The 27312-nt window shown below is 46.7% G+C and overlaps 1 protein-coding gene across 4 annotated transcripts in view; it reads left to right on the forward strand.

Annotated features, from left to right (window-relative positions):
* Nucleotides 1-27312, forward strand: part of METAP1D (methionyl aminopeptidase type 1D, mitochondrial) — a 1748106-nt gene that overhangs the window by 1186819 nt on the left and 533975 nt on the right. The gene's annotated exons all lie outside the window — the stretch shown is intronic.

The following is a 27312-nucleotide window of genomic DNA, read 5'->3' on the forward strand; positions in this document are numbered from 1 at the left end:
CAAACAACATATTTATCTTCAACAGTGAATATTATAAACAGACAAGGGGGGATCGCAATGGGGGTAAGCTATGCTCCATCCCTAGCAAACTGCTTCATGCATTCTTACGAAAGGAAACATGCTATGCAAAAGACGAGATTCACAGAAATAATTGTCCAGTGGCACAATACATTGATATTATTATCCTAATATGGAAGGGGACACCAGAAGAACTAAGCCAATATACGAACTATCTAAACCACACCTACGGAATTGAACTAAAAAGTCATGTGAGCACGAATCAGATTGATTTCTTAGACCTAACGAAAATGATTCAGGAGAATCAAATTATTACAGAAAGATTCCGAAAACCCACTGAGGTGAAGTGAGTGCTACATGCCCACAGTTGTCACAGAAGAAGTATAATCAGTAACATCCCTCAAGGCGAATACATTAGGGCCAAAAGAAACTTCATAACTGATGAACATTTCGAAAATGAATGTACGCACCTAGGCGAGAGATATAAAAACCGAGGATATCCCAGCAGAAATCTTCGAGAGGCAAAAACGAAAACATCCACGATACCGAGAGAAGCACTCCTAATGCCAAAAAAGAAAACTGCGACTACAGACCCATCAATAAGATTTGTGACCAGATACAATAAGGACAGTCACAAAATACAGAAAATCCTGACCAAACACTGGGATGTACTACTAATGGATGAGTATATCAAACCTTGTTTAAAACCATACCTCAGCATATCTTTCAAGAGAGCCCCTACATTACGTAACATCCTAGGCCCATTACTTTTAGCACAAAAAAATATAACAGCAAAAGATTGGCTCAGCAAACAAGCACCAATTGGCTTCAGGAGATGTGGCACCTGCTCCATGTGCAAATATGCCACACAAACACAGACTGCAATATTCCAAGGCTGCTTACCGTTTAGGATCACAGAACATTTGAACTGTAGATCCAAATACGTAATTTATGCTTTGATATGTGTATGCCACAAAATATACATAGGGATTACAATTCGGGAGTTACAGATAAGAATACGAGAACACCTTAATAGTATTCACTCACAGAACCCGAAGCTGCCTTTGGCCAACCATTGGCAGAAAAATCCCCAAATGGAAGACAAGAGCCAGATAAGATTAATTGGATTAGGAACAGTGAAACTGGGAACAAGAGGAGGTAACGGGATGCTCAAACTACAACAGGAAGAAGCCAGAATCATCTGTCGATATAGATGTGTGGAAAATTGACTAAATTGCGATCATAATTACAATGTATAACTTTAATAACTGTATTTTCATTGATTCCAACACATACTTCTCCTTCCTCCTCATTTTTTCTTCTCACTCCAATTCCATCCAAGACATCCATGCTAACCCCCTAATCCTCACTCCAGGGTCCATAGGACTTCCCTGTCCATAAACATATGTAACCATGAACAAGCAACTCTGAGACTGTTACCTATTAGGGAACCACTTTTACCCCAGACTCTGTACCAACCAGGTACAGGCATGGACTAGTAATATTACAACTAGCCCGCCCAGACAGGAACTTGCCCAAACAGCCGGATGGCTGCACAACCTAAATTGGTCTTTCTCTATGACATCCCCCATACTCATCATTACTAATCAGTCCAGGTTCGCCTACCCCTCCTAGCTACCACTGCCCCAGAGCAGATGACCTACCATCTAATGGACATGACATAGCTATAAGATTAGCCATCAACACTAACTTTAGAAGCTAACTAGACAAAAAGTACTACTTCAAAGATAGTATTCTTATTAACATACTTCAACTATGGCCTCAGCTTGATACCAGACTGGACGAATTTCCCACACCGCTTTATTTCAACAAGCAGTCCTTGCCAACAATTCCTTAATTTCCACGAACTCTATAAGGACAGTAATTCCCACCATGCAATATGCCTCTCATGTGCAGGACGCCACTCTTAACTCGGCATACACTCCACCGAGCATGCGTGAGAAAGAAGAGGATTTCGCTTCGGCATCGCGCATGCACGCACACACTCATAAAACAACTAGTGACCGCAGTCCGCCCAAATCAACAGACGGAACGACGTTCACGGACAATCAGATACAGGTAAGCACTACTACTTTGAGTCAAATAATCGCTTGACCAAGCGCGATATTATTAGCCGACCACAAATGCATTAATGTTAACGGCCCTAAGAATTATGATGTAAAAATATCAATCTAGCATCACTCGTGTCCAGCAGCAGCCCTTACAACCAGGCACTTGCCTTGCACTATCCGCTTTGTACACCCCCCGACTGCCCCTGACGGAGCACAGGGGGCTTAGACAAAAACTCTGGGAGGCCACATCCTTAACTCGCCAAATCACCCAAACCTCACGATGCAAAAGCACACTGCCGCGGCTTGCCAACAAATACAAATGGATTTAAAACTTTCAACCTCTTCACTCTGCAACTCCCAGCTTTATCCTGAGCATCACAGACCCCAAAAGGGCCTAGACAACTCACGGGGGCCACTCCACTAACTCGCTAAAAGCACAGTAATGCAAGCACTAAAAGTTAACCAACACAGCCGCGTGAACTTAACGTGCACCTGTGCCAATCCACTCACTCCTCCCTTTCCACGATTCCTCAACCATGGGTAGCTAGTACAATTACAAAGCATATTGCATGCACCCCACCCTTAGGCCACCTAGTACACTACAAATCAGGGGGAGCACTTTTAACCACATATACACATGTGGCCGGTTATCAACATGTAGATTATGAAAAATGTATATGGCCACCACTCAATTCATGTCAACTCTCTCCCATGGCCCCATATGAGCCACAACTCAACTAAACCACTAAATCCAATACCTACCTTCACATTACAGGGCCCAATTGGAGCCCAGCTGTAATGACAGACAGAATCAGACTATATGAAACAGAACCCCACTGGGGGACCCGGACAAATTGAATTAGGTAAGAGGAATATTCTGCACACTAATTTTAGCAAAACATAGCCTAGAACCCTTGCTGACCTTGCTAACTCCTTTCTCTTTCTCTCTTTTCTCATTCTTTCCTCCTAACATGTATAAACGTGATGTTTAAAATATAAACTATACATACGTGCTTTATAATAACTTATGTTTTGATTTTGTTTTATCACCACCACCGTGCACACTGCATAACGCTCATCAGGATATAATTCTCCATGTCACACTACAAACACTTAATGTCACTCAAATGTACGTATTTTAAACTTGTATCAGCCTTGAAAAGGACCTACGGGTCGAAACACATGTCGGCTGACCTCACTCAAACAACTCTGAGACAGAAATAAATACAACATAATAAGTGCACCAAGCACTGAGAAATCACAAAAGGAAACTGTGTGGAAAATCATTTTCTTTATCAAAAAGAACAAAAAACGTAATAACAAAATGCAAGGTATCCAGGAAAAAAAACCTGTACTACCTAAACAAATGAGGTGTGGGCTTCACCTCAACACAAACCTGTGACCTTGCAAACAACATTGATCGGAACCTTATCATACAAAACTAAAGCTAAGCAAGGCTGGTTCCAATCCTAGGGCCCACTGTTCTGTTCTACTATATTTAATGTGCTGCTCATCCGACTGTGGAAGATGAGTCTTCTGGAGACATACTATGTCCCCCGCTAGTTGACCTAGCCTTCTTTCCACTGATTTTCTTTTGCCCAGGAAGTTCAGTCCCTGAACGTTGCATGTTATCAGTTGTATTTTGCGTTTGTTACCTGACTCCATGTTGCTCCTCCAATATATTGCTATTAAGCAGGCATGTTTGATTCCCTGCTCGAGCGGCAGGGCTTGGATTGTTTTGATTCTGTGTGTCTGTGATTTCTCGTGATGTTGATGTTTTGTTCCCTCTAGTTCTCAGGGAGACCACTGAGGTCCTCCCACTCTTTTCTCCCACCACTCTGTCCTCCCTGCCCCCTCCCCTACCCAAATCTGCCAGGGATGAGAACAGCCCTAACCCAATGGGGTAACCGACTTAAGCCCACCACCGACGTAACTTGTGGCCAACAGGGCCAGGTGCTCGATAAGCGGCAATTCACAGCAAACGCTAACATAATAGCTTCATTTCACTGGTTAAGGATATAATCTCAGTCCCACCGAAGATCCTTGTCCTTGGGGTTTGGACCTGGTTTCTCCCTCTTGTGCCGGGGTCTCATTTGTTGTTCACCCTCCCGACACCCCCATTGTGGCTCCCTGTCAGGCACCATGGGTGGGAGCCCGGGAAGGGAGAGTCACCATCCTTATCCATGGTATGTCATCGATTCCAGATCAGTCTGAGTTTTTGTTCTTCCGGGGAGGACCCCGAATTTTGCATCTCTGATCCACTCTCGTCCAAGAGGATGAAGTGGGCTTCTTTGTCGGCTCTTGGGAGGATGGGTCTCTCTCTGATTCTCTGCTTTCTTCATCGGCCCCCAGAAATGTATCTGCTTCTTTTAGAGTGCGTATTTGTCTGTGGCTGCCTTCCCACGTGAAATTTAGTGGTCGGGAAACCCCATCGATAAGGTATTTTCGTTTCTCTGAGCCACTCCGAGAGTCATTTCAGTGCTTTCCTTTTGAGGAGCGTAATGTTCGCCAGATCCTGGTAGATTAAGATGTGCTTCGAGGCTCTGGCTTCTCTCATAATTTCCTCCTTCACTTTGTAAAAATGGATCCTAGCCAGGACATCCGGTGGAGTGGAGTATGCTTGCCTGGATTTGGTCCAATTAACTCTATTTTTAGTGGGGCGCTGTCTGGCAATGTCAGTATAAACCGAAACAGGTCTAATATGTAGCTCTCTAGGTCTGCATCTGTAACATAGGCGGAAATTCCGCGTAGGCAGATGTTGTTTCTTCTTGAGTGGTTCTCCGCATCCGCTTTTTTGGATTCCATGGCGTTGCATCTAGTTTCTAGAGCTGCAATCCGATCCAGCCCCTCCCCAATTTTGAACGTTTGTTCGCAGAGGTTGTTCTCCTCCTCCACTGTTCTGTTCTCTGCTGCCTCAGCCCTCTTGTCTGGCGTGGAGATCTTTCGCATAACTTCCTCTGTCCCCTTCTGAAATTCATTTGTCTTTGCCGACAGCAAGACCTGGAGGTCCGACTTTGTGGCTGATTGGGCTAGTAGGGCTCCTTCGGAGATCGACGGCGTCTCAGTCGGCTGTGACTCTGCTTGGTCCACTTTCTTCCCTTTTTCCAGATTGGATTGTCCCATTAATGTGGAGATGTCCACCTTTTTGGAATGTTTCCCACTTTTTGCCATGTCTTTGGCGGGGATCCCTAGGGTCAGAGCCTCCTGTGCTTGTTAGTCTTCACATTCTTCCCATTTGAAATTTGGGGAAAACACCCCTCGGTTTGGATCTTCTAGGCAGGTTGCTTCGTTGTTTCAGTGGCTCATCTGATTTCTCCCCGTTCCCCTCTACCTGCTCTCGGTGCTGCATGGGAGTTCGGGGGGAGGCTGCAGCCCACAACTTAACTTGTTGCACTGTTTCAGGCTGTTAAATTTCCTTGTGGGGTCTTTTCTGGCCCAGTCCGTGTTCTGTCCTGACCAAGGAGCGGAGTTGTGAGGATCCCTGACCTTTCAGTCCTCCGTGGCGGCTTTGTGGCAGGCGTAGGATCTTGTCTGGGTCTCTTCCTGCGTTGTATGGGTCAGTTTGTTGTGCCCGAACTGATCCGATTCAGTTCAGCAGGGAGGGTCCGGAGACTCCCCCATCGTAAATTGGCGTTCTGAGTTCTCCCTGTACCAGTGCAGAGGGGCTGGGCTGTGGAGCTGGAGATGCCTCTCACGCGCCATCCAGGTCTTAGCTGTGTGGCTTAGTTTGTTTACTGGTGAGGGAATTGGTGTTCTGGGCCCCTCTGGATGTTTTCTTGTGTCAGGAATTGTGGGAGAAGTTGCTCAGATGTTGTAAACTCTTAGTCTTTGTACCGCTTGGCTAGAACGTTGCAGGTAGCCCCCACCACAAGGCTTCGCTGGTGGTTCAGAGCCCTAAGGGGGCTAACCCGGTGCTCTTTCGTTGACGCCAAACCGACAGATGGGACGTAAGTCCTGGGTATCAGGGCTACGCTGGTACGGAGCCCAAGGGGCTTACAGGGGAGCAGTCCACAAGGCGCCAATCCGCCACTAATAGCTTGCGGTGGGGCCCCAGATCTCCTATTGCAGTTGGCCCAGTGCTAGGTGGGTCTCATGGGGGCCTACCCCACTCCTCCAGAGGGTATGGGCACCCCCGCCTGCAGATCTCCTCACTCACCGGTCTGATGCAGGGGAGCTGTCATTCGAGGGGGAGCTTGCTTCCCCTACTGAGTCGCTGCTGGGGGCTGGGACCACCTTCGAGGCGATAGTCAGTCTTCCAACTCCACTCGTCCCACACCCGGCCCGGGCCACTGCATCATTCTCTGGGACCCCGACAGGGTAAACTCGTTTTGCTGCCACCGGAGGCGGAAGGCAGATGAGCAGCCAGGCGAGCGGAGGCTCTTCGCTGGTGTTGCTGCTTCAAGGTATTTTCTCCAGATTCAGCTGAGGGATGGGGGCTGATGAATGCTGTGTTGATGCGTTTCCAGCTATCCTCAAGCACCCCGGCCCTAGCAGAGGTCTAGGACTCCTCCTCCTCCTCCTCTTGCTCTATGGGGAGCTCTGGGCGAGGCAACTGCCATTTTTGCCTGAATATTGTCCACCGGGACTGGGGTGAACACACATGGTTTGTTTCTGGCGAAATCATTGTTTTTCGGCAGCAAGTTTTTCAGTCTGGCATTCCTCACTCCCACTGTGCATATTTGGTGGTTAAGTCAGCGGAGTGCCGGCTAAAATCTTGTCGGCGCATAAGGCAAGACGGGAGCTTCTTCGGAGCCATACTTGCTGCTTTGTCTCCTAAGCCACACCCCCCTTCCTCTCATAGTTTTGACAAATCACTGTGTAAAAGTTGCATCAACAAAAACATCTCTATGACATTTATTGTGTCTACTGCCCTCCAGGTTGCAACCCCACATTTCCCCAAGAATGGCCAGGACAACTGGCTAGAACGCACAAATATGGTCATGCCCTTGACATCATCTACTCATTTGGGCTAGACCTCAAACAGCCCACACTTGTAGAACTATGTCTGACCCTACTTGTTGCTAAATAAATGGGAGCTCCTCAAGCAGCACAATAATCTAACCCAAAAGGACAAGCTCAAACACTATATGCTTATCAGACAAATGAACAACGCCAACATACAATATTTTGAAGAAAAGTTCACACTTCCCAAGAAGGACAATAATGGCAGAAACATATCCCTTGCTCTTACTAAAAAAAATCTGGACATAGGAATCACTAAGGCACTGGACTTTATTGCACCAAAGAAACTGAAAAGAATAAAAACCACAACCAAAAGCAACAGCAAATAGTTTGATGCCAAACTGATCTCCCTTAAAAGGACACATAGGAGAAATCAAAGTTACCTAATGACAAAGTGGCATGCAAAATGAATAGCAGGTGCTACCATAGGACCATTGTAAGAATAAAAATACTATCAAAATCATATCTCTTATACTCGAATTAAATATAAAGTTTTCAAAATGTAACCCGCCAACACTAAACTAGTAATCAACTCACACCTTTACAGGAAGTGGCCAACTCTCTTGCTTGGTCCCTTCAAGATAGAATTGTCAAAATTCAAGCTAAGATTGGTCAACAGAAATGATCAGATGGATCAGACACCATAAAGCAGTGCCATCTGTCTAGATCTTTGAAGTTCAACTCCATTACAACTGAAACGCTGATTAGTATCACTAAGAAACTAAATGCCTCCGGCAAACCATCTGACCCCTGCGCAACCTCCCTAATCAAGAAAAACATAGCTAGCCGAGTGGAACAGATGACCGAACTTTAATAAAAACATAACTAACATTAGGCAGTATCCATACTTTCCTAAAGGCTATCCCCACTACACCTCTTCTAAAAGTTAGAGGGTAGACTCAGACGTACCTAAATCCTACAGCCCTGCATGTAAAACATTTTTTGAAAGGAAGTAGCTCAAACATTCTGATGCCAAAGAATGGCTTCTGCAAAGAAACTAAAGCACTTTTGCCAGGAAAACAAGTTTATCACATTCTAAAGACTGGGGGGGGCTAGTCAGTTACTTGGAGCTGAAAACTAGCCTGATTCTCTCCGAACGACAAAGTTACAGTTTATGTCCCCAGTTAGACATTAACATAATCACACAAATATGTTGTTACACAGTCATCCCCCAACCCTCCTCTAATACAAAATCCCCCTAGCTCTAAAACCCCATTGGATACATTCGTAAAGTACAACCCCTTTGACATGTGCCAGAATTCCATTAACCCAGATGGTGATTGTGTAAGGCTTTCCATAAATACTTTAAGGCATAGGGAGGGAGTGAAATAAATATGCAGCTTTTGAAGCAGCAGTAATCTTTTCAATCATAGCCAGTATGACATCCTCCACATAATATATGTAACATTCATGAATAATTTAGTTTATTGTTCAGACCATGTGGCAGAATCCCATTAACCCAGATGGTGATTGTGTAAGGCTTTCCATAAACACTTTAAGACATAGGGAGGGAGTGAAATAAATAAGCAGCCTTTGAAGCAGCAGTAATCTTTCCAGATGCTTCAGGCGCCCATACCATTTTTCCTGAATTTATGCACGTAATCCTATTTGTGACTGGCCTTCAGCATACATTCTAATTATTTCCCTGCAACCCCATACATCATCAGCTCTCAATCTAACCCTCCCTGTAACCAGACCTTTCTGGTCATAAAAAAACAAGCCTTCATGCTCTCAGGGAAATTACTCTTTGTATCTCAGAACCCAATCCGGCCATAATAAATTAACGAATGGCTTTCCGTTCAGTTCTTGAATTCATCCCTTTGCTATGTTATCACAACTGCCTGTATGCAGTTTACCTCCATTCCCCCTTTCCTGACCTCTGCCATCCAACTTTCCAAACCAGGCAAAAAACATCCCTGCAAATCCCATGACTCGGCAGCCTATTAAGGCTCCAAGTAGATCAAGCCTGCATTCTGCGATGTCTCCATGTATCCACAATAAACCCTACATTTCCCAAGGCCCTAAATGTGTCTGCAATCTAAACCATTGTTGAATACCCACATGTTAGTTTCTCCTTCAATGAATTCCTCTATTGCATGTATAAAGCTCCCCACTACATACTTCACAGCGCTACAAATTGTACATTGCACAATACATTGTATCTATGCTACTGCTGCTCGTATTACTACCTACTGTGCCTCTAAAATGTATCCAACTAAAACACAAAGTAACATTCATTTCTATTCTTCTAACTGCATTGAGCACATATTTAGTTGCAACATTGCATCTAACCGCGCCGCACAATGGCCTAGTACAATTTACATATTGTAAACCTCTTTCCCGTGCTGGAACCTAAAACGTCTACCCAGACACTTTCCTTGCTAAAATCCTTGAAAAGATAACAACCACGCAACGTGTCCTCCATAGTGAAGAGAACCTCCTAATTCAGGACTATGGAAACAAGTTAATGAAAGGGGACGTTCTGAAAGCACTTGACAGCAATGCACCAACAGACCTAGTACTCCATGATCTACCGGCTGCCTACAATGCAGTCATTCATCAGGAACTAATACAAAGAATTAAAGTTCAGATGGGAATACATGGTACTGTCTCGCAGTGGATCACCAACTACTTTCAAATATGTACCTACAAGACAGCTAAAACTACCGAACTACACCCAGGTTTGCAGGGCTGAAACACAGATGGCGGTCCTTCACAGTACTCAGTCCGAAATACTGGAAAAACCTCCCCACATCCCTGAAAATAGAATTTCACCCTAGAGGTTCAAAAGGAAGGCGAAAATCTGGTTCCATGAACAGAAGATCTAACTGAGAAATTCCTGCATACTCTAACCAAATCACCCTTCATCCCCCAAATGGCTCCTAGTTTGACTCTGCCACACTTCTACCCTATGACTAGCCCTTCAAATTTGCCTACATTGGCCCTGCGAAAGATTATCTGACTTGTTCCTATGTCCTCTTGTTTTATGTTTGATGTAATATAAATAAACTGCATGCACCAGAATTTCTGCCACCAATGGTGCCTTAGTAAAGGCATCAATCACGCTGTGTAACCCTTGGATACTGACTGTACCTAAGCAGACTACCTGGGAAAGTAACCTCATCTCATGTTTCATAATATATATCACACCTTTGCATTGTACTCAATGTCTTGTTTTGTTTTCCCACGTTCTTTGAAGGAGCTCCCGCGTGAGTTAGTGCATTATAAAATGTTTAAAAAAAATATAGAACACTTACAATCCCTAATTAGGGTGAATCACATATGTGATTGTCTGATCCTTGAGAGCTACCTGTCTTTGAATACCCCCTTTGTAAAATCATGGGTCAGTAATTGTGATTTTTTTTTTTTTTTTTTGCATCATCCAATTTATTTTCAAATTTGTTTATTGGCATTTATCATAAAATCAGTAGCACATAGCCGGTCAATCGTGCCAAATGATGCTAACTCTTTGCAGTAATATCTTAGTGAACAAAGGTGAGGGGGGGGGGTGGGAAGAGGGGGGGAAGGGCGAAAAAAGGGGGGGGAAAGCAGGGGGGGGAGAGAGAGAGAGAGGGGAGAGGGGGGGCGCGGGGAAGCAATAGATATAGAATGAGGGAGTGTTCCAAACAATAAACAGTAAACTGATAACATTAACATAAACTGTCTCCGTATCCAGTCTTCCTCGTGCATTTGCCAAGGCTTCTGTAGAGGGTGGTATAGGGGGGGGGGCTCTTGAATGCAGCAGTTTCCATAGGTGTTTGGGGGCCTCCCACATGAGTTTCTAGGTTTTGCAGTTCAGCACAATCTAGTTAGTGCCTGTTCACGGGGGTTTATCGTCCGAGGGGTATGATATAGTTCTAACTATCTCCCTCCATGCTTCTAGGGTGGAGCTGGACTCATCGGTAGATCTGGAAACGCTGTCTTCCCAAGCCTTAGTTTCTGCATCGGCCCATCTGATAAGTTCGCTGTGCCAGGCGCCATATCTGGGCCCTGTTGGCTTTCTCCAGGACATGGCGATATGTCTTTTGGCCAGAAGGCACGATAGGTCCATTAGTTTCACCAGGTGCTTAAGTTTGGCCGGTCTAGAGTACCTTCCTAGGATGCATTCTTCAGGCGTCCATCTGTATTTGGAGGTTCCTGCCTTCTCAAGTGTTAGCTTGACTTTTGCCCAGAGAGATTGTACTTTGTTGCACTCCCAGAACATATGTATGAGGTCAGCCCCTTCTGCCCTGCACCATGGACAGTCGGAGCTCGCATTCCTGTTGAATGTCGCCAGTCTGTGCGGGGTGAGATATGTCCGATGCAGGACATTTAGTTGTATAAAGCGGAATCTGTGGTTTCTCGACACAGCCTTAGGGAATATTAGCGCCCTGGACCATTCTGCCTCCGAGAGTTCTCGGCCAATGTCCGTTTCCCATTTGTTTTTCAGGGTCTCTCCCTTTGGGTTGGGATTATCGTTGAGGTGGCTGTATATTTGGGAGACCGGCCTTTGCCCCTCGCCTAGGTTATATAATAAAGTTGTGAGAGGATCAGATTCAGGTTCTTCTGGCCAGGTGTCCCATTTGTGTCTTGCTATTTCGCGTATCTTTCGGTACCACAAGTATTGACTAGTGGGTATCCCGTCTACGTTGTGTAGTATGTTGAACTCTTTAAAGGAGCCTTCTTCATAAAGATCTCCCCACGTGTAAACCCCCTTCTTCTCCCAGGTCCTGAGATGCAACAAGTCCAAGTCTGACCTACACAGGTCCCAGATCAGTGGTATTTCTGGGGAGTACAGGTGTGTTAGATTCCTTAGTGATTTCGTTCTTTGCCAAATTTGTTTCCCCAGAGTGGCTATGAAGGGTGTGTCACTCAGCAGGTGTTGTGGTGCCCAAATGAGTTCTTTAAGTTGCAGTGGAGAAATCAGGGACTGTAGCAGGGGAGTCTTGGATGTGATCTCGTCAGCTAGCCATTTGGACACAAAGCTGAGCTGGGCTGCCAAGTAATATTTTTCGAAGTGCGGGAGTTGGGTTCCACCTTGAGCGTGTTGTAGAACTAGTGTGGAGTGTGCTATTCTGTGCCTGCCCCGCCCCCAAATAAAATCTCGTGTTATGGACCCTAAGAGGCGGAAAAATGAGTTCTTGATGTAATATTGCACATTTTGGAACCTATACAAGAGCCTAGGGAGGACTATCATTTTGGTTACCGAAATTCTCCCCATTGCCGACAGTGGGAGCTTTGCCCAGAAGGACATTGATCTGCGCAGCGCAGGTATTGCTGCATTAGTGTTATTTTCGTGCATCAGTTGGGGAGTGTGCATGATCTGGATGCCCAAGTAGCGGAACCTGGTGGTCTGCCACTGTATCCCTAGTGTTGGAAGCTCCTCCGAGCATCTGTCCCTAAGGCCAGCTAGTGGGAATAGGCAGGATTTTGCCTTGTTGAATTGTATGCCTGAGACTTTGGAAAAATTATCAAGGACGTCCAGCATGGTTGGGACATTGAGGTGGGGGTCCCTGACATACAAAAGCACATCGTCCGCGTACAGTGAGATTATGTGATCTGTCGTCCCTAGCCTTATTCCGGCATCGAAAAATTGTTTCCGAAAATAGATAGCTATGGGTTCTAATCCCAGTATGTAAAGCATGGGGGATAGCGGACAGCCCTGACGGGTACCTCTGCATATCTCCCAAACTTCCGACACATGTCTCCCAGTTTTTACCCGTGCTCTTGGTTCGGTGTATAGTATTCGGATCCACCTGATAAAGCGTGGGCCAAACCCGAATTCCTTCAGAACTGCTAATAGCCACTCCCAGTATATGGAATCGAACGCCTTGATGGCGTCTAGTGACAGCAGGGCGTAGGGTTCAGTGATCGCATCAGTTTGTGCAATAACGTGTTGAAGTCTGCGTAAGTTCATGGTCGTATTTCGGCCTGGGACAAACCCACACTGATCTGAGTGTACGATGTCTCCTATCTGTCTGGACAGTCTCTGAGCTAGGATTGTGGTTAACAATTTAACATCGTGGTTGAGCATAGCCAGCGGGCGGTATGAATCGCAGTGCTCTGCTGGCTTGTTCGGCTTAAGAACTGGGACCACTAGGGTTTCCTTCATGCTGTCGGGTAAGATACCTCGCTCGTATATTTCCTGGAAGACCTCATGTAAGAGTGGTGTCAGAGAGGAGCTATAAGTTTTGTAGAATTCCGAGGGCAACCCATCGCTCCCCGGAGCTTTAGCCGCAGCTTGTGCCTTGATCGCTTCGGCAATGTCCTCTGTTGTAATATCTGCCTCTAGTTCTTCGGCCTGCTCCGGGGAGAGCCTAGGCAGCCCTATCTCGTCTAAGGTGTCCGCTATGTAGTCCCCAGATATTTCTGTTTCGTGGGAGTATAGGTGTTCGTAGTAATTCTTGAAGGTGTCATTTATTTCCTGCTGAGTCTGGTGTGTATTGCCCTGTTCATCTTGGATCAGGGTAATGGTGTGTCTGGGGTGCTCCTTCCTGCAGAGCCAGGCCAGGAGCCTACTAGGTCTATCTGCTTCCGTGTGCCTCCTGTTCATTCTGGTGGCAAAGTCGAACTTAGCGAGCCTGCTCCAAGCATTCGAGCATTCTCCGCGGAGTGTACGAAGTCTGCCTTCATGCTGTTGTGGGTCTATGGGGTCCGTACTAAGCTTCTGAATCTCCGCCTCGCCCAGCTCTAATTCTTTGCGTAGCGATCTTCTGATGCCACCCGCTTTCGCCAGTATCTCTCCCCTGGTCACCACCTTTAGGGCCTCCCATGTCGTGCTTACATAATCTACGCTTCCCTTATTTAGCTCTATGTAGTCGTCTATCGTATCCTGCAGTTCGTCTCTGAATGCCTGGTCCTTCAGGGCCGTTATTGGCATGCGCCACATAGGGATGGGGGGCCTGGGGCCAGCACGATTCCAATTTACCATTAGGGGGGAGTGGTCTGAGATCGTTCTTCCTAAGTATTCTGCTTCTTCCATCTGGGATAGGTGTTCCCTGCCGACAAAAATGTAGTCTAGCCTCGTGTGGAGGCCATGTGGGGATGAGAAGTAGGAATAATTCCGTGTATGGGGGTGTAGTTCTCTCCATATATCAGCCAGTTCTAGTCTGTCTATCAGCGTGTTTAGTGCTGTCGAGGCTGCCATAGTGGTGGTAGGCGGTGGTAGCGACCTATCTAGCATGGGATCTCGTACACAGTTGAAGTCACCACCCCAAATAAAAAGGCAGTCTCTATGTAGGGTGGTTATGTCGTACATCGAGGCCAGGTATGCCGGGATGCTGATGTTGGGTAGGTAAGAGTTCACTATGCATAACTCTTGTTGTTCGATGTGTCCCCATACAATCACATACCTGCCCTCAGGATCGGTAATAAATTTGGATAGACGGAAGGGGAGCTGGGGGTGGATCCATGTGTATACCCCTCTAGCATATTTCGAGTAGGCAGCACCAAATCCCTGTCCCCCCCAGTGCTCCTGAAGTTTGTCCATAGATGTCGTTGTGCAATGCGTCTCCTGCAAGAGCGCTATCCCAACCTTCTTCCTCTGTAGATATGACTTAATTCTATTCCTTCGGAGGTAAGTACCAAGACCCCTCACGTTCCATGTCATTATTTTCACATTTCCCGCCATTTTGTTTTAGGTTGGAGGTTACTGATCTCAATGTTTCGCAGGGAGGTTACCCCCAGGGTGTTGCCCCCTCCAGCCCTCTCCCCTTCATTCAGGTTGATACATTCTGGAGACTTACCAACGGTTGTAACTTTCATCTGAACGGATGAATAACCAAAAATGTTTAACTGCAAACTGCCCCCAGCAGTTGCTTCTAACTTGCAGCGCTCAGGGGCTCCCGGGCCTTCTGGGCCTCTCCAGGCCTTTCTGCGCGGGTGGTGTGTAGGCATTTGACCTGCACCTGCCGTGAAGGGGCGTGTCAGCGGTGTATTTGCTCGTGGTTCTTCGTGGTCCTGCCCGACGTAGCTATATTCTCAGTGCGGTCCCTTGTAGTATCCGGTTAAGTGTCTCATCACCAGTGTGGGACATTTCATGGGTGTTCATTTTGTTGTCCATTTCGCTCCTATCTGTTTTCTTGAGGGTCCTCTCCGTTCCCGGCCAAATTGTTGTGCTCCATCCACATGGTTGCCGCCTCTGGGGTCTCTAAGAAGATTGCCTTCCCTTTGTATAAGACTTTAAGGCGAGATGGGTAGAGCAGCATGTATTTTATGTTAAGCGTTCGTAGCCTGGCTTTCACTGGTATAAAGGAATTCCTGGCTCGTTGTACCGTAGGGGTGTAATCAGGGTATACGACTATTCTGGAGTCCTGTCTTCTAATCGCTTCGTCTTCCCTGGAGTGGCGTAATATTGTTTCCCTGTGGCGGAAGTTGAGGATTTTTGGTATTATCGGGCGCGGGTGCGACCACGGGGGGGGCGCTTTTGGAGAGATCTGTGGGCACGCTCCACTGAGAACCCCTGGGAAAGTTTCCCCGCCCCGATTTCTTGTAAGAGCAATGTCTCTACAAAGTCTGTGGGGTCCGAGCCTTCCATGTCTTCCGGGACCCCCAGGATCCTGACATTATTGCGTCGTGCGCGGCCCTCCGCATCCTCAGATCTCGCCTCCAGCCTCGCTACTTTCAGTTCCAATTCCGTTACCTTTGCCTTCAGGTCTGAGGTGTTAGCAACGTTGTCTCGCAGGGTAGCTTCATTCGTGTTTACTCTCTCCGTTAGGTTGCGGGCATCTTGTCGCATGAGTTGCATGTCCGCCCTCATTTCCCCTATTTTTGTTTCGATAGAGGTGCGCAGTGCTGCAATAGCTTGAAGGACCACTGTGTCCTTGGGTTCCGCCTCCGGCTGCGGCTGCGACTGCGCTGCATTGGGGTCTGGGGCCTGCTGTAACGGCTGTTTGGGCCTGACCGTCGTGTAGGAGTCCATTGTCGTTGACAGTTTTGTCTTCGCTTTAGTTGGGGGCATCTCTGCCTGTAGGTCCAGTGTTAAGTAGGGTACTAGCTTGCTTTGAGCCACGATTTAGTTCCACTTGTGGGCTTATGCGTCGCCTCAGATTGTGACTGTGGGGTGCAATCTTCGTTTGCGTGTGTGCAGCCACCCAGTTGCAGTGGGGAGAAGCTGCTCCGTAGGTGTCGCGAGCCTTTTCCTGCCCGTGGCAGTCAAGGGATAAAGTGTGGCCTCACTGGGGGTGGGGGTGGCGGGGGCCGCAGCTTGACCTCCCCGGCGGCCGCACGGACCCTGGACTCACCTCCCTGCGCGGTAGGCCTCCACGGACGCCGCAGTCCGCGTTCCGTTCTCCAGCTCCAGGCGCCTCTCCTGCTCCTCCTCTGGCTCAGCACGACGAGGTCGCGTGGTGTGTCTCCCAATCCTTTCAAGCGGTACCGTTGTTTCGCCGCCTTTCGCTCGAGGTAGGGCTTCCGAGGACGCCGGTTGAGGAGAGGGGCACCCGCTCGCCCAGGTGTCCGCCTCTTCCTCTCGATTCACACCGCGGCCCAGCCACACACTTAGCCAGATCTCCAGCAGTTCGGGGGTAGGTCTTCACAGCGCTAGGATGGGGCAAGCGTGAGGTGGTCTCCGCTGGTCCGCCGGGGTCTCAGAGTCTCTTCGTCCGGGAGCTCCAGTCCCCCTCCCCCACCAGCGCCACGGGCGCCGCCATCTTGTGGGGCGGAGGGGCACCTCTTCGCCGGTCCCGTTCTTGGGCTTGCCCGGCTCGGTTTTTCTTGGGAGCAGGTTCCAGGTAGGGGGGAGAGGCTCCCCTTTCCAGATATGTTATTTTTGGGCGCTTATGGGGTTATTAGGTCGGCGCAATTTCACCCGTACCAGGATCGCGGGCAGGAGCTTCTCGAGCACACGTCCTCACGGCATGCTCGCTGGCCACGCCCCCCCATGGGTCAGTAATTGTGATGAGCAGTGAAAGAATTTTCTGTCAGCATTTTAGTGACATAATTTGCCTTGGAAAAGTGACACAGATACCTCTTTTATGTTAATTGCATTTTAAACTGTAAAAATATGTTATGCAATTTTATATGCATACTGTCACATATTGCATAAATATCCCTGTGATTGAAGAGCTTACAATCAGAAGCAAGCTACATATACCTGGTGCCGATGTACAATGATGCCAAATGACTTTGACAAGTTTTGGTAAACACATAGAGAGAGGAATATTAACTTTTTTGCATTCAGACATTTTGTCTTTGACATATATTCTTTACAAACACAAGTAACATACCCAGAACCATTATTAAATCATTTTCAGTTGCATTTGACGCTCGTTTAATTAAAACGCTCTGCTGCGAGCAACATGGGAAATGCTGAAAAACCAGAAAGCTCTGTTAAGTTTAGAATACATTGTTTCTATGCAAACTGCACAGCGTATGAAGAACTATAAAAAAAATCCTTCCTTTCTTGTATTGATATACGTAATTCTTTGAAAACATAGCTTCATGCTTCATGTCAAAAGGAGTGTGTGCTGAGCGAAAGTGTTTCAGCTGTCCTCATTATATTACGAAACAATGTGAGAATTAAGACAATAGCAAGTCTATTTTGTAAAAATTAGGTTATTTTGAAAGGATTAATTGTAGAATGTAGCTTAGGGAAAACTACATATATATACCTTCTGTCACAGAACACGTTGAATATTGTCACAGGCACAGTTTACTTCATAACATTTTTAAATGCTGCTATCTTGAAAATTTGACAGCATGAAAAAAAGATATCATTCATACAAAGCAGATGCTAAATGGCTGTAACCGTAATGAACGGGGTGTACACATTATAATCTGAGTTTCGAAATATTAACATTTTTCAAACCTCATGTTACTCCAATGGGCCATGGACCTCACAGTGAGGTGTAGCTGATGAAGGGCAATTGACAGATGGCAGTGGGATGGTGTTGTTCCTTAGAGGCATTCCAAAGATGGGCAGCATTTGAAATGAAAACATTTTATGAATCTCATTGTGATGCTGGAAATGCCTTATGGAGGGACAGGGCCTCCTAGTCCTTGTCCTACAAATTCTATTTGTTTTCTGCCACTGAGGTACTGCCTGGACCTCTGGCAGTTCAGCTCTTCATTTTATCTTTTGGTGAACAACACCCATGGGTACCCTTATGGCACCCATGGGTGGGGGTACACCCTGTACCTCTTATGTGTGTTTGTGGGCACCTGTGTGTTGCCCACAGCACGCGCAGGATATGGGCTGGTGGCCACTACTTGCTGACTTGGCTGTGGATTTGAGTGTCCTCCATTTTTGGGATAACCAGGCCCTGCCTTAGGAATCAAATGATTCCTACACAAATGCAAGATAGGCACTGTGGCCTCTTGGTTTCTATTGCCTTTTACCTTGTTTCCAAAAGTTCTGGGAAGCCCTGTCTCTGTTCCTTGCCTCCTGACTGGCTGTTGGGTTGAAATACCATATATGACTCTGGGGCTGCCTCTTGTCAGACTGACTGGAGCCTTCCCAGGTGTTGTGTGTTGTGCGTACACCCTAGGGGTGGGACCCGTGTGCATGGAGCTGAGAGTCAACTCACATTCTCTGTTGTTGGTGTCTGGTTTTGGTGTGTGCCACACAACAAATGTGCCAGCCCTGACTGAAATGCAATGTAGCGTGCGGAAAGGCTGGGTACTTGCCCCAATCCACATTCTTTGTTATGGGTGTCTGGGTGGAGTGAATGGCCTGAATGCCTGTGAGCCTTATTTGGCTGCCTGCCTGTGTGATTGGCTGACTGAGCCTGGCTCAGCCAGAGTGAATGGGGAACAGATGTGTATATCTGGGGACCTGTAACGCTTACCTTTTACCTTGTCTCTGCGAGAGCGCCTGGATCCTCGGGGCGACTGGTGCTGTTTGGGCTGCTGGAGTCAGCTGCTAGGGCTTCTCCTAAAGGAAAGATGAGGGTGTGACTTACTAAGTTTCTGTATGTCCCAGGATCACTCTCTAGCCTCCTCAATCCCTTTGGTGTATTCCCTACAGGTGCTGAGCTCACCTGCGTGCAAGTGATGCTGAACTCTCCGTCCTGCTGTCTATCGCAGGGGTGCCATTCTGTCTGCGTGCACACCTGTTGCTTCACTGGTTTCCAGGCCCAGACTGGCTTTGGCCCATCAGTGCTGTGCGTGGTTGTCTTGTTAATGTCCAGGCACCTTGTCCAGGATGGTGAAAACCGTGATATTCCGAAACCCAACACAAAAAGTGACCTATGCATCCGTCGCTGACAGAAGTCATCAAAGGGTTCCAGTGGTCTTACTCACATCTGCCAAGCCTTTAAGTTGCCCCACGGCAAGTTTCATCTTCACAAGACTTCTACGGTCAGAGAAATCGTCGACCAAAGGAGAGCACTGCGAAGAGTAAGGCTGCTGTACTTCAGAAAGACTTTGGTTCGATTTTTCTTCTTGGGCTGAGCATCCCAGTGTCTCCTTCTTCCAAAGGGGTCCATCCTCGGAGGGGAAATCATCACGTGAAACCGAGAAACTCTGCCATACTACTCGTACTGTGACAAGGAAGAGCATCTTCTAACCTCAGTAGTCATCCAGGGGTCCCAGCTTAATCTTGGATTCTGTTCTCCTGTGGCCTCTCGGGTAGAACCTTTTCAAAGAAAGCAGAAGCTTATTGAACATTAGTACCCGGTGAGGGCGCAATCAGAATGAAAGAGCCATTTTGATTGGCCCTCGCCGAGTCATTACCAGGCCGGGAATCCCTCTGTCGGGATTCCACGGCCTTTGTCCCTGGTGGGGGGCATGGCAACCCCTCAGCAAATGAGGATGCTCGAAGCGGGGCCATCCCCGCTCCGAGCCTCCCCACGGCTGAGAGGTTGCCTTTGTTCCCCGCCGGGAACTCAGGTAAGGCTTTGGGGTTTTTTTTTCCCTCCTTCGCTCGGGCCTATAACTATGGGCCCCGGGGCATTATCTGCGTTGGTAATGCCCCCGCAGCTCGGGGCATATTGCTTAATTATTGACCAGGCTGTAAAAGACAAGATAATTTACTCCCTAAATTGTCCTTTACAGGCTGCCCAGGTGGGGGGATCCTCATACAGAATTGTGTATCTAGTCTAAAGAAAGCATCCTGCCACTGTTCACTACTAATCTGCCTTTCTTTCATATTCTATGCTGATACACTTCACTTAAGAATTCATATGCCGACTTAAAACTGCCTGCAGTTAGTGCATTGCTTACTGAATTGAAGAATTGTGTGATACCACATAGAATGTATATATTTGCCATTCTTTGAATAAGTATTCCATGTACAAAGTGTTATTATTTATATGTATATACATGGAAGAGGTAGCAACCTTATTTTATATGAAGAAGCCTTGTTATCGCTTAAAATAGTGTGTGGACATTCCTTTCTGGGGGCTTTGGGGAAACACTGTACTTGAGAACCAGCCTGCATCACCTCCTGAAAGCTTAAGCCGGGCTGCTGGTCCACTGTTTCCAAACTGAGAGCCTTGATTGGGTGTTCTGTGCCTTTACCCTACCATATAGGGGCAGAGGTACAGTTACCCCTTCCAGTCTTTACACTCCTGTTAATACAATAGGACACTGCTCTCACAATGAAGTCCAGCTGATTGAAATTAGTGATAAACAAATGACACCCAAAAGGGAGGATTGGGCAGCAAGGAAACGAGGGTGGTTCAGATGAGCCTGATGGTTTCTGCTTGTACCCTACAGAAGTAGCTGCTCAGATCAACATACAAACCCCAGAAGCATCTGAAGACCAGGTTCCTGAAAAAGCCAGATGGGACAGAGTTTGGATGGCCCAACTGATTCACAAGCGGGGCCGCCTAAAACGTGGCATTTTGCCAGTTTTTCCAAATTCTAATTTGTATCACTTGTTTCAATAATTTGGAGACAAAACTAATTTACACAGCTGAACTGGTTTGTTGAAAAAAGCAAAGAGCTTTCATATGTCTTCATCCTTATGAAGTATATCTGTTCATGAGACAGAAATGTGGCACTCCACCAATTTTTACAATTTTCAATTTCTTCACTGCTTCATTATTATGGGGCTGAAATAAATCATTTCCCCCTATTTTTGCAAAATATTTGTTTCTTATCCATAGTTACACCATTAAGAGAGGCCATAGATTTCAACTATCCCTCTGCTTGTTAAATACTGATTTTATGGTAATACTGAGTTTTGGTGCAGCGCATAATATCCGCCTGTGCTGCATCTTACATTTCTTTGGCCAGTATAAATAGATCCATCGAAGCACAGTGGACGGAAGAGAGGATTCCTTTGCAGGGGATTTAAAATGCTTTACCTGTAATTTCATCCCATGTCTTTAGATTGCTTCTAGGATGTTTTTGAAACCTTTCCATTTTATAGGTTACTCAGCGGTTGGTATATATAACCTCACCGGTCTCCTACCTCACCAATCCTGATCTTAATGTTTACTGTGCACAATGGCTATTAAGCCTGGGCAAACTTTCTCAAAAGGAATCTTTAGGCTCAAGAAAATGTCCTAGTCAGATTTAAGGTAGGTTTGCGGGTTCCTGTGTATTTTCCTTCCAGCCCAAATCTGCTTGAATCTTGTTTAAGAGACATACATCTTTAGAGCAGTTCAGGAGACGTTCAGACAGGGTTCGGCTGCACAACTAAACTTTAAAGGTTTCAGGAAGGGAGAGGAAGGTTAGGGTTAAGGCAGCGGTCAGGTGAGGCTGGGTGGAAGATTTAGCCAGAGGAATTGGAGTCCTGTGCATGTGTGAATGTATCCAAGTAAAACACATTAACCCCTTAATTGCTATGAGCGAGTATGTTCGTCCGGAATTCCCATAAGGAATCAATGTAGGCTACGCCTGCTGCAGCAGTTAAAAACTGTTGTCATATGTATCCTTAGATTAATGCACCTACTGCAGACATCTAAAGATCTATCCAGTAACCTTCAGGTCCCAGGTCTGAATCTATTTAAGAACAACCCAGCCTTTCATTCTTCTGAAGTTGATCAAATTAGTAAAGTTGAAGTGGGGAATTGCAAGATTCCATGTCAGACCACAATTAGTCACATGTCAGGAATGCACGTGGGTCTGCTTTTCATAATTCAGAGTTTGACACATTGTGCATTATTGAGGTTTATTACAAAATAGGGGACTGTTAACAGACATGGACTTCTGAAAAGCCTATATATCTGGGGAAGAGTCAGTCATGCATTAGGGTTGCATGACGTTTCATCCTGTTGAGTTTGCCTCCATGAGGACTACTGATATTATTTATTTAAAAATAGGGCACACGCATGGCTGCAGGTCAGTGACCTCAGATAGGGAAGCCGGCCTGTGACTGAGTCAGTGACACGTCAAGCATTTATGGTAAAGACTCTGACGTTACCGCAACATTTCATCAGCATAGATTGTGATAAACTTAACATGAAATTGTCATCAGGATCTCTTAGAAGTTTGTCCAAGCCCGGATTAAGCATACAGTAAAAACCTGGATGATTCGAGATTCTGCCAAATTTATTTGCACAGGCTTAATGGCTATGTACACACATTGCTGGCTGATTGTAGGTTGCTTTAAACATTTTAGAAGTGAATATGAGACGAGTTGATAACTCCGGCTACCTCCTCGACAGCGAACATAAATACCTCTGCTAGTAAAATCAGTGCTCTGTCCCATCGACCACTTCATTTTTGACCAAATCTTCCATGTCTTTGCCATACATGCCTACGCCATCACCAAGCACATCTGCATCATCGACAACTCTGATACAGAGGCCTGTGGTCACCACGTTTCTAGAGGAGTTTCGATGGACAGAGATATTCTGTCTGCATTCTAATTCCTCCCCAGGCCACCTCGTGCTCAGCCAGTGTTTTCTATTGTGCTGTCATGGTCACTGGAAAGAGAACCCAGTTTACATCTCCAAAAGGGTCCAGTTGGACTCAGTCCTGGTGCCTTTGGCGCCAGGCTCATAAGAAAATGTGCTCTGCACACTTTTTCCCTTGGGCACGTGTCATTCCATCTCATCTCAGCCAACCATGAGCATCTGGGCCAGGCGTGGCCATTGGAATCAATGAAGCTGCATGTGCAGCATCATTTGGGAGTGGCAGGGTGGAACCATCTAGCAGAGCAAGGGAGCGTGGCCAGAACCAGGCTATTTAAGCATGCCCCGCCCACAGGCCTAGGCTTCGCGTTATTCTGCTTAAGCAGCGTAACGCTCACCGCCACCTGAGAAGCACCTTACCTGTTTTCCAGTGCAACCACCTTGGAGAAGCCTCTTACCTGTCTTCCAGCAAACTATCTCGGTGAGGCATCTTACCTGTTCTCCAGCGAAACCATCTGGGAGAAGCATCTTACCTGTCGTCCAGCGAAACCATCGCGGAGAAGCATCTTACCTGCATAGCCAGCCAAACCATTGCGGAGGCGCAACTTACCCATTTCTCTCCTTCAAAACGAGCTGAATCATCGCTGTCGCAGGCATACTTCACCCGCCTCCAGGTCCGCGCACTGCAACTCTTCTCCAAGCACCACCAGATCATACCTACAGGAGGAAAGAACAAATCAGGTTAGAAACCAAACAGAGACATTTATTATGGTCGCTTATTAAGGTCGCGCGCCATCGCATCTATCGCTTACCTTAGAATTCCAACTTGTCATTCTTTCTTGGGAATTCTTCGAAGTCCTCCACCGGAGCAACGGTTCTGCTGGATCGCCATCACCTATAAGGGAGAAGGAGACATTATTAAGAGTATGAATTTAAATCATGTGACAAGACATTAATACTTATGAACAATAATCATCTCAAACTCCTACCTTCAAAGTGGTTCGGTCACAGCCGGCCTGGGCCAGTCACCACATCTATGGACCAGTGAAGCAACTGGGTCATCGTGAAGCGCCCCTGCTGATGAGAAGCAGGATGGAGAGCTCGCCCTAACTATATATCAGGTGAGCCTATATTGGTAAACGCTTACCCTACCTCATTTTGGAACGAAGGGTCCGAGGGGAGTCACGATACTTCTACACCCTTCTCATTGCCTCTCGTGTTCCTGCATGGGCAGTACCAGCATCCAGAACAGTGTACTTGGCAGCTGCTGGCGGTGAGAACCGATCCAGGGGAGCCGAATCCAGGGAGGGCTCCAATCGTGCCCCAAAGTCCCCGCAGAGACCAGGTGAGCGTAACAGAACGCAAAGCCTCTCTCAATCTCTGCCTGGGCATTATGGAGACCTCGGAAACCGACCAGCTGGCCAATTACTAGGGGAATTGCGGGCTGAAGTCAATGCTTCCAGACAAGCGACCAGTGCCTTGCGAAGGGATTTGATTGTAGCTCGGGAACGAACCGATGATTTAGCAAGGCAAATGCTAGAGACACAAGCAGGACAGGTTCCGCTGCCTGGGATATCACAACCTCCTACATCGCAGCCTTCACCACCACTCCAGTTGGTACTTGCGGGGGCAGTGCCACTAGCCCCACCTGAACATTTCACCGGCGATCCAAAAAAATATGCAATATTTATGAATCAATGTCGTCTCCACTTTCTGTGTCGACCTGGGGCCTTTCCAAACGATAGTGCACAAGTGGCTTTTGTCCTTTCCTATTTAGGAGGAAAGGCAGCAGACTGGCCGATACCATTAGTGAACCAAGATGATCCTCTGCTCCGAAACTTTGGGGATTTCCAACTAGAAATGTAAAAGTTGTTTGCTAGACATACCTAAGGCCAAGCCCTGGACATTGAACTGTTGTCGCCCTGGACATTGAACTGTTGTCCCTCAGAATGGGGAGCCAAGACTTGCTTACTTATATCGCCACCTTCAATCGCCTCGTGGCGCAGACAAATTGGCCAGAAGAAAAAAAGGACTATGCTCTTCTATCGGGTTTGCGTGGGGAATTAAAAGTTGTTCTAGCCCAAGTGGTTAATCCTCCTGAAGGGTGTGCAGAGTAGATAAATCTGACAGTACAACTAGATCACCGGCTGCAGAATCGAAGAATGGACCGCTCACAGAATGAAGGGAGGTCCGTCTATATTCAACCCCTGGACAATGCAGCTAAAACCCATGAATCAGTCGAACCAATGCAGATTGGAGGAATATGCGCTCCTATTACTAAGGCGGAGTGAGAGAAGTGGAAGCAGCAACAACTATGTTTATACTGCGGAAAAGCAGGACATTTCCTTTGAGAGTGCCCCATCAAACCCCCCAAAAGAAGTGTTGGAACAACTGACAATGGGAAGGAAGAAAAGAAACAAAATCGGGAAAACTCCAGTGCCCGGCAAGTGTAGGGGTCCACTTGTCGAGCGAAAAGAAGGAAACTGTACAGACCTCACACTTGGTCATCCCGGTACTTTTGGTCAACCATCAGCAACCCACAAAGGTGCATGCCTTAGAGGCATATATTGACAGTGGCGCTGTAGGAAATTATATTGACCAAAATCTGGCAGAACGAATAGGCCTTCCTCTTCAGCAAAAGCTTAAGTCAGAAAACGGCACAGCGGTGGACGGGTCTCAAATGTCATCTGGTCCTGTGACGCGACATACCGACAGAGTCATGCTGATGTGTCAGGGCGGCCATCGAGAAGACATTGCCTTCGACCTTAGTGGCGCTCTGCAGTTCCAAATGATCTTAGGAATGCTGTGGTTAGAAACACATAACCCAAGGATCTACTGGCGAACAAGAGTGCTGACTTTTCCTCCAGAATGCATTAACATTTGCCTCCACCAAGAAGAGAAGATCAAAGAACTCAAAACCAAATCCATTTTGGGACTTTCTGGCTCCTTACCCCTGGAATATTGGGATTATCAGGACTGTTCCAAAAGGAACAAGCAAACACTGTTCCTCCTCACAGGCCTTACGACTGCCAAATCGATCTTGTGCCGGGGGCACAAATTCCATGCAGTTGAATTTATGCTCTAACAGAGCAAGCAAATCAGCACTTGAAATCCTACCTGGACCAGTACCTAGCTATCGGTTTTATCCACCCGTCGAAGTCCCCTGCCTCTTCAGCTTTATTCTTCGTACCTAAGAAGGATCGTGATTTGAGAACTTGTATAGACTATAGAGCACTGAACCAAATCACTGTAAAGTACAGGTACCCCTTACCACTTATCCCGGAATTGCTCGATCAAGTCAAGAACGCCCAAATCTACACTAAATTGGACTTACGAGGGGCCTACCACCTTGTGCGGGTAAAAAAGGGGGATGAATGGAAAACGGCATTCTGAACCAAGTACAGGCTTTTTGAATATCAGGTCATGCCCTTCGGATTATGCAATGCACCTGCTGCATTTCAGTTCTTCATGAATGATGTACTTAATGAGTTGCTAGACGTTTGTGCACTCGTGTACATTGATGATATTCTCATTTACTCTTCATCCAAGGAAGAACACGTCACTCATGTAAGAGCAGTTTTAGAAAAACTACGTCAACACCAGCTGTTTGCCAAATTGGAAAAGTGCTCTTCCCACGTCACAGAAGTCAAATTTTCGGCTTCATGCTTACCCCACAAGGTGCTCATATGGATACCCTCAAGGTGGACGCAATTCTACAATGGCCATCACCAACATCCATCAAAGGGGTGCAAAGTGTACTCGGATTTGCTAACTTTTACTGACAATTCATTCCCGGATTTTTGCAAATAGTCCATCCAATCACTTCCTTACTGAAGAAGAACAAAAGATTATTTTGGTATCCTGAGGCAGAAAAGGCCTTCCAGGAACTGAAAATGGCCTTCACTTCAGCACCAGTTCTGCTGCATCCCCGTCCTGACCTGCCATATGTAATTGAAACAGACGCTTCTAGTATTGCCATGGGAGCCGTCTTATCACAGAGAGATCCGGATACTGGACAACTGCATCCCATAGCCTTCTGGTCTTGTAAGTTCTCTGCACCTGAGTTGATCTACGCAATTACCAACAAGGAACTATTGGCGATCAAAGGGGCCTTCTAGACATGGAGACACTATCTTTTAGAGGCCAGGAACACCGTCACGATTATTACAGATCACCGAAAATGTACAATATTTAAAGACAGCCAAGGCCCAATCTTCGTGCCAGCACCGCTGGGCGCTTTTCTTTGCAGAATATGATTTTGTAATTACATACAGACCAGGGGTGCGCAATGGGAAAGCCGACGCCCTATCCTGCATGGGAGAAGACAAGGAAGCCTTTGCAACCTCCAAGCCCGTGGCCATTATACCCGAAGTACAAATTCAGAATCAAATCTCTGCAACCTCCTGTTTGGAAGAATTGAAAACTGATCTTAGATCTCGAAGGAACCCAACTTCACAAGAGGAATGGCTAGCGCAAGGAAACCAATAATCCATTAAGGACGATTTGCCTTATTTCCGAGAAATGTTATATATTCAAGA

Source organism: Ambystoma mexicanum, chromosome 9 (genome assembly GCF_040938575.1).
Source record: "Ambystoma mexicanum isolate Mex_15411 chromosome 9, UKY_AmexF1_1, whole genome shotgun sequence".
NCBI classification, from domain to species: domain Eukaryota; kingdom Metazoa; phylum Chordata; class Amphibia; order Caudata; family Ambystomatidae; genus Ambystoma; species Ambystoma mexicanum.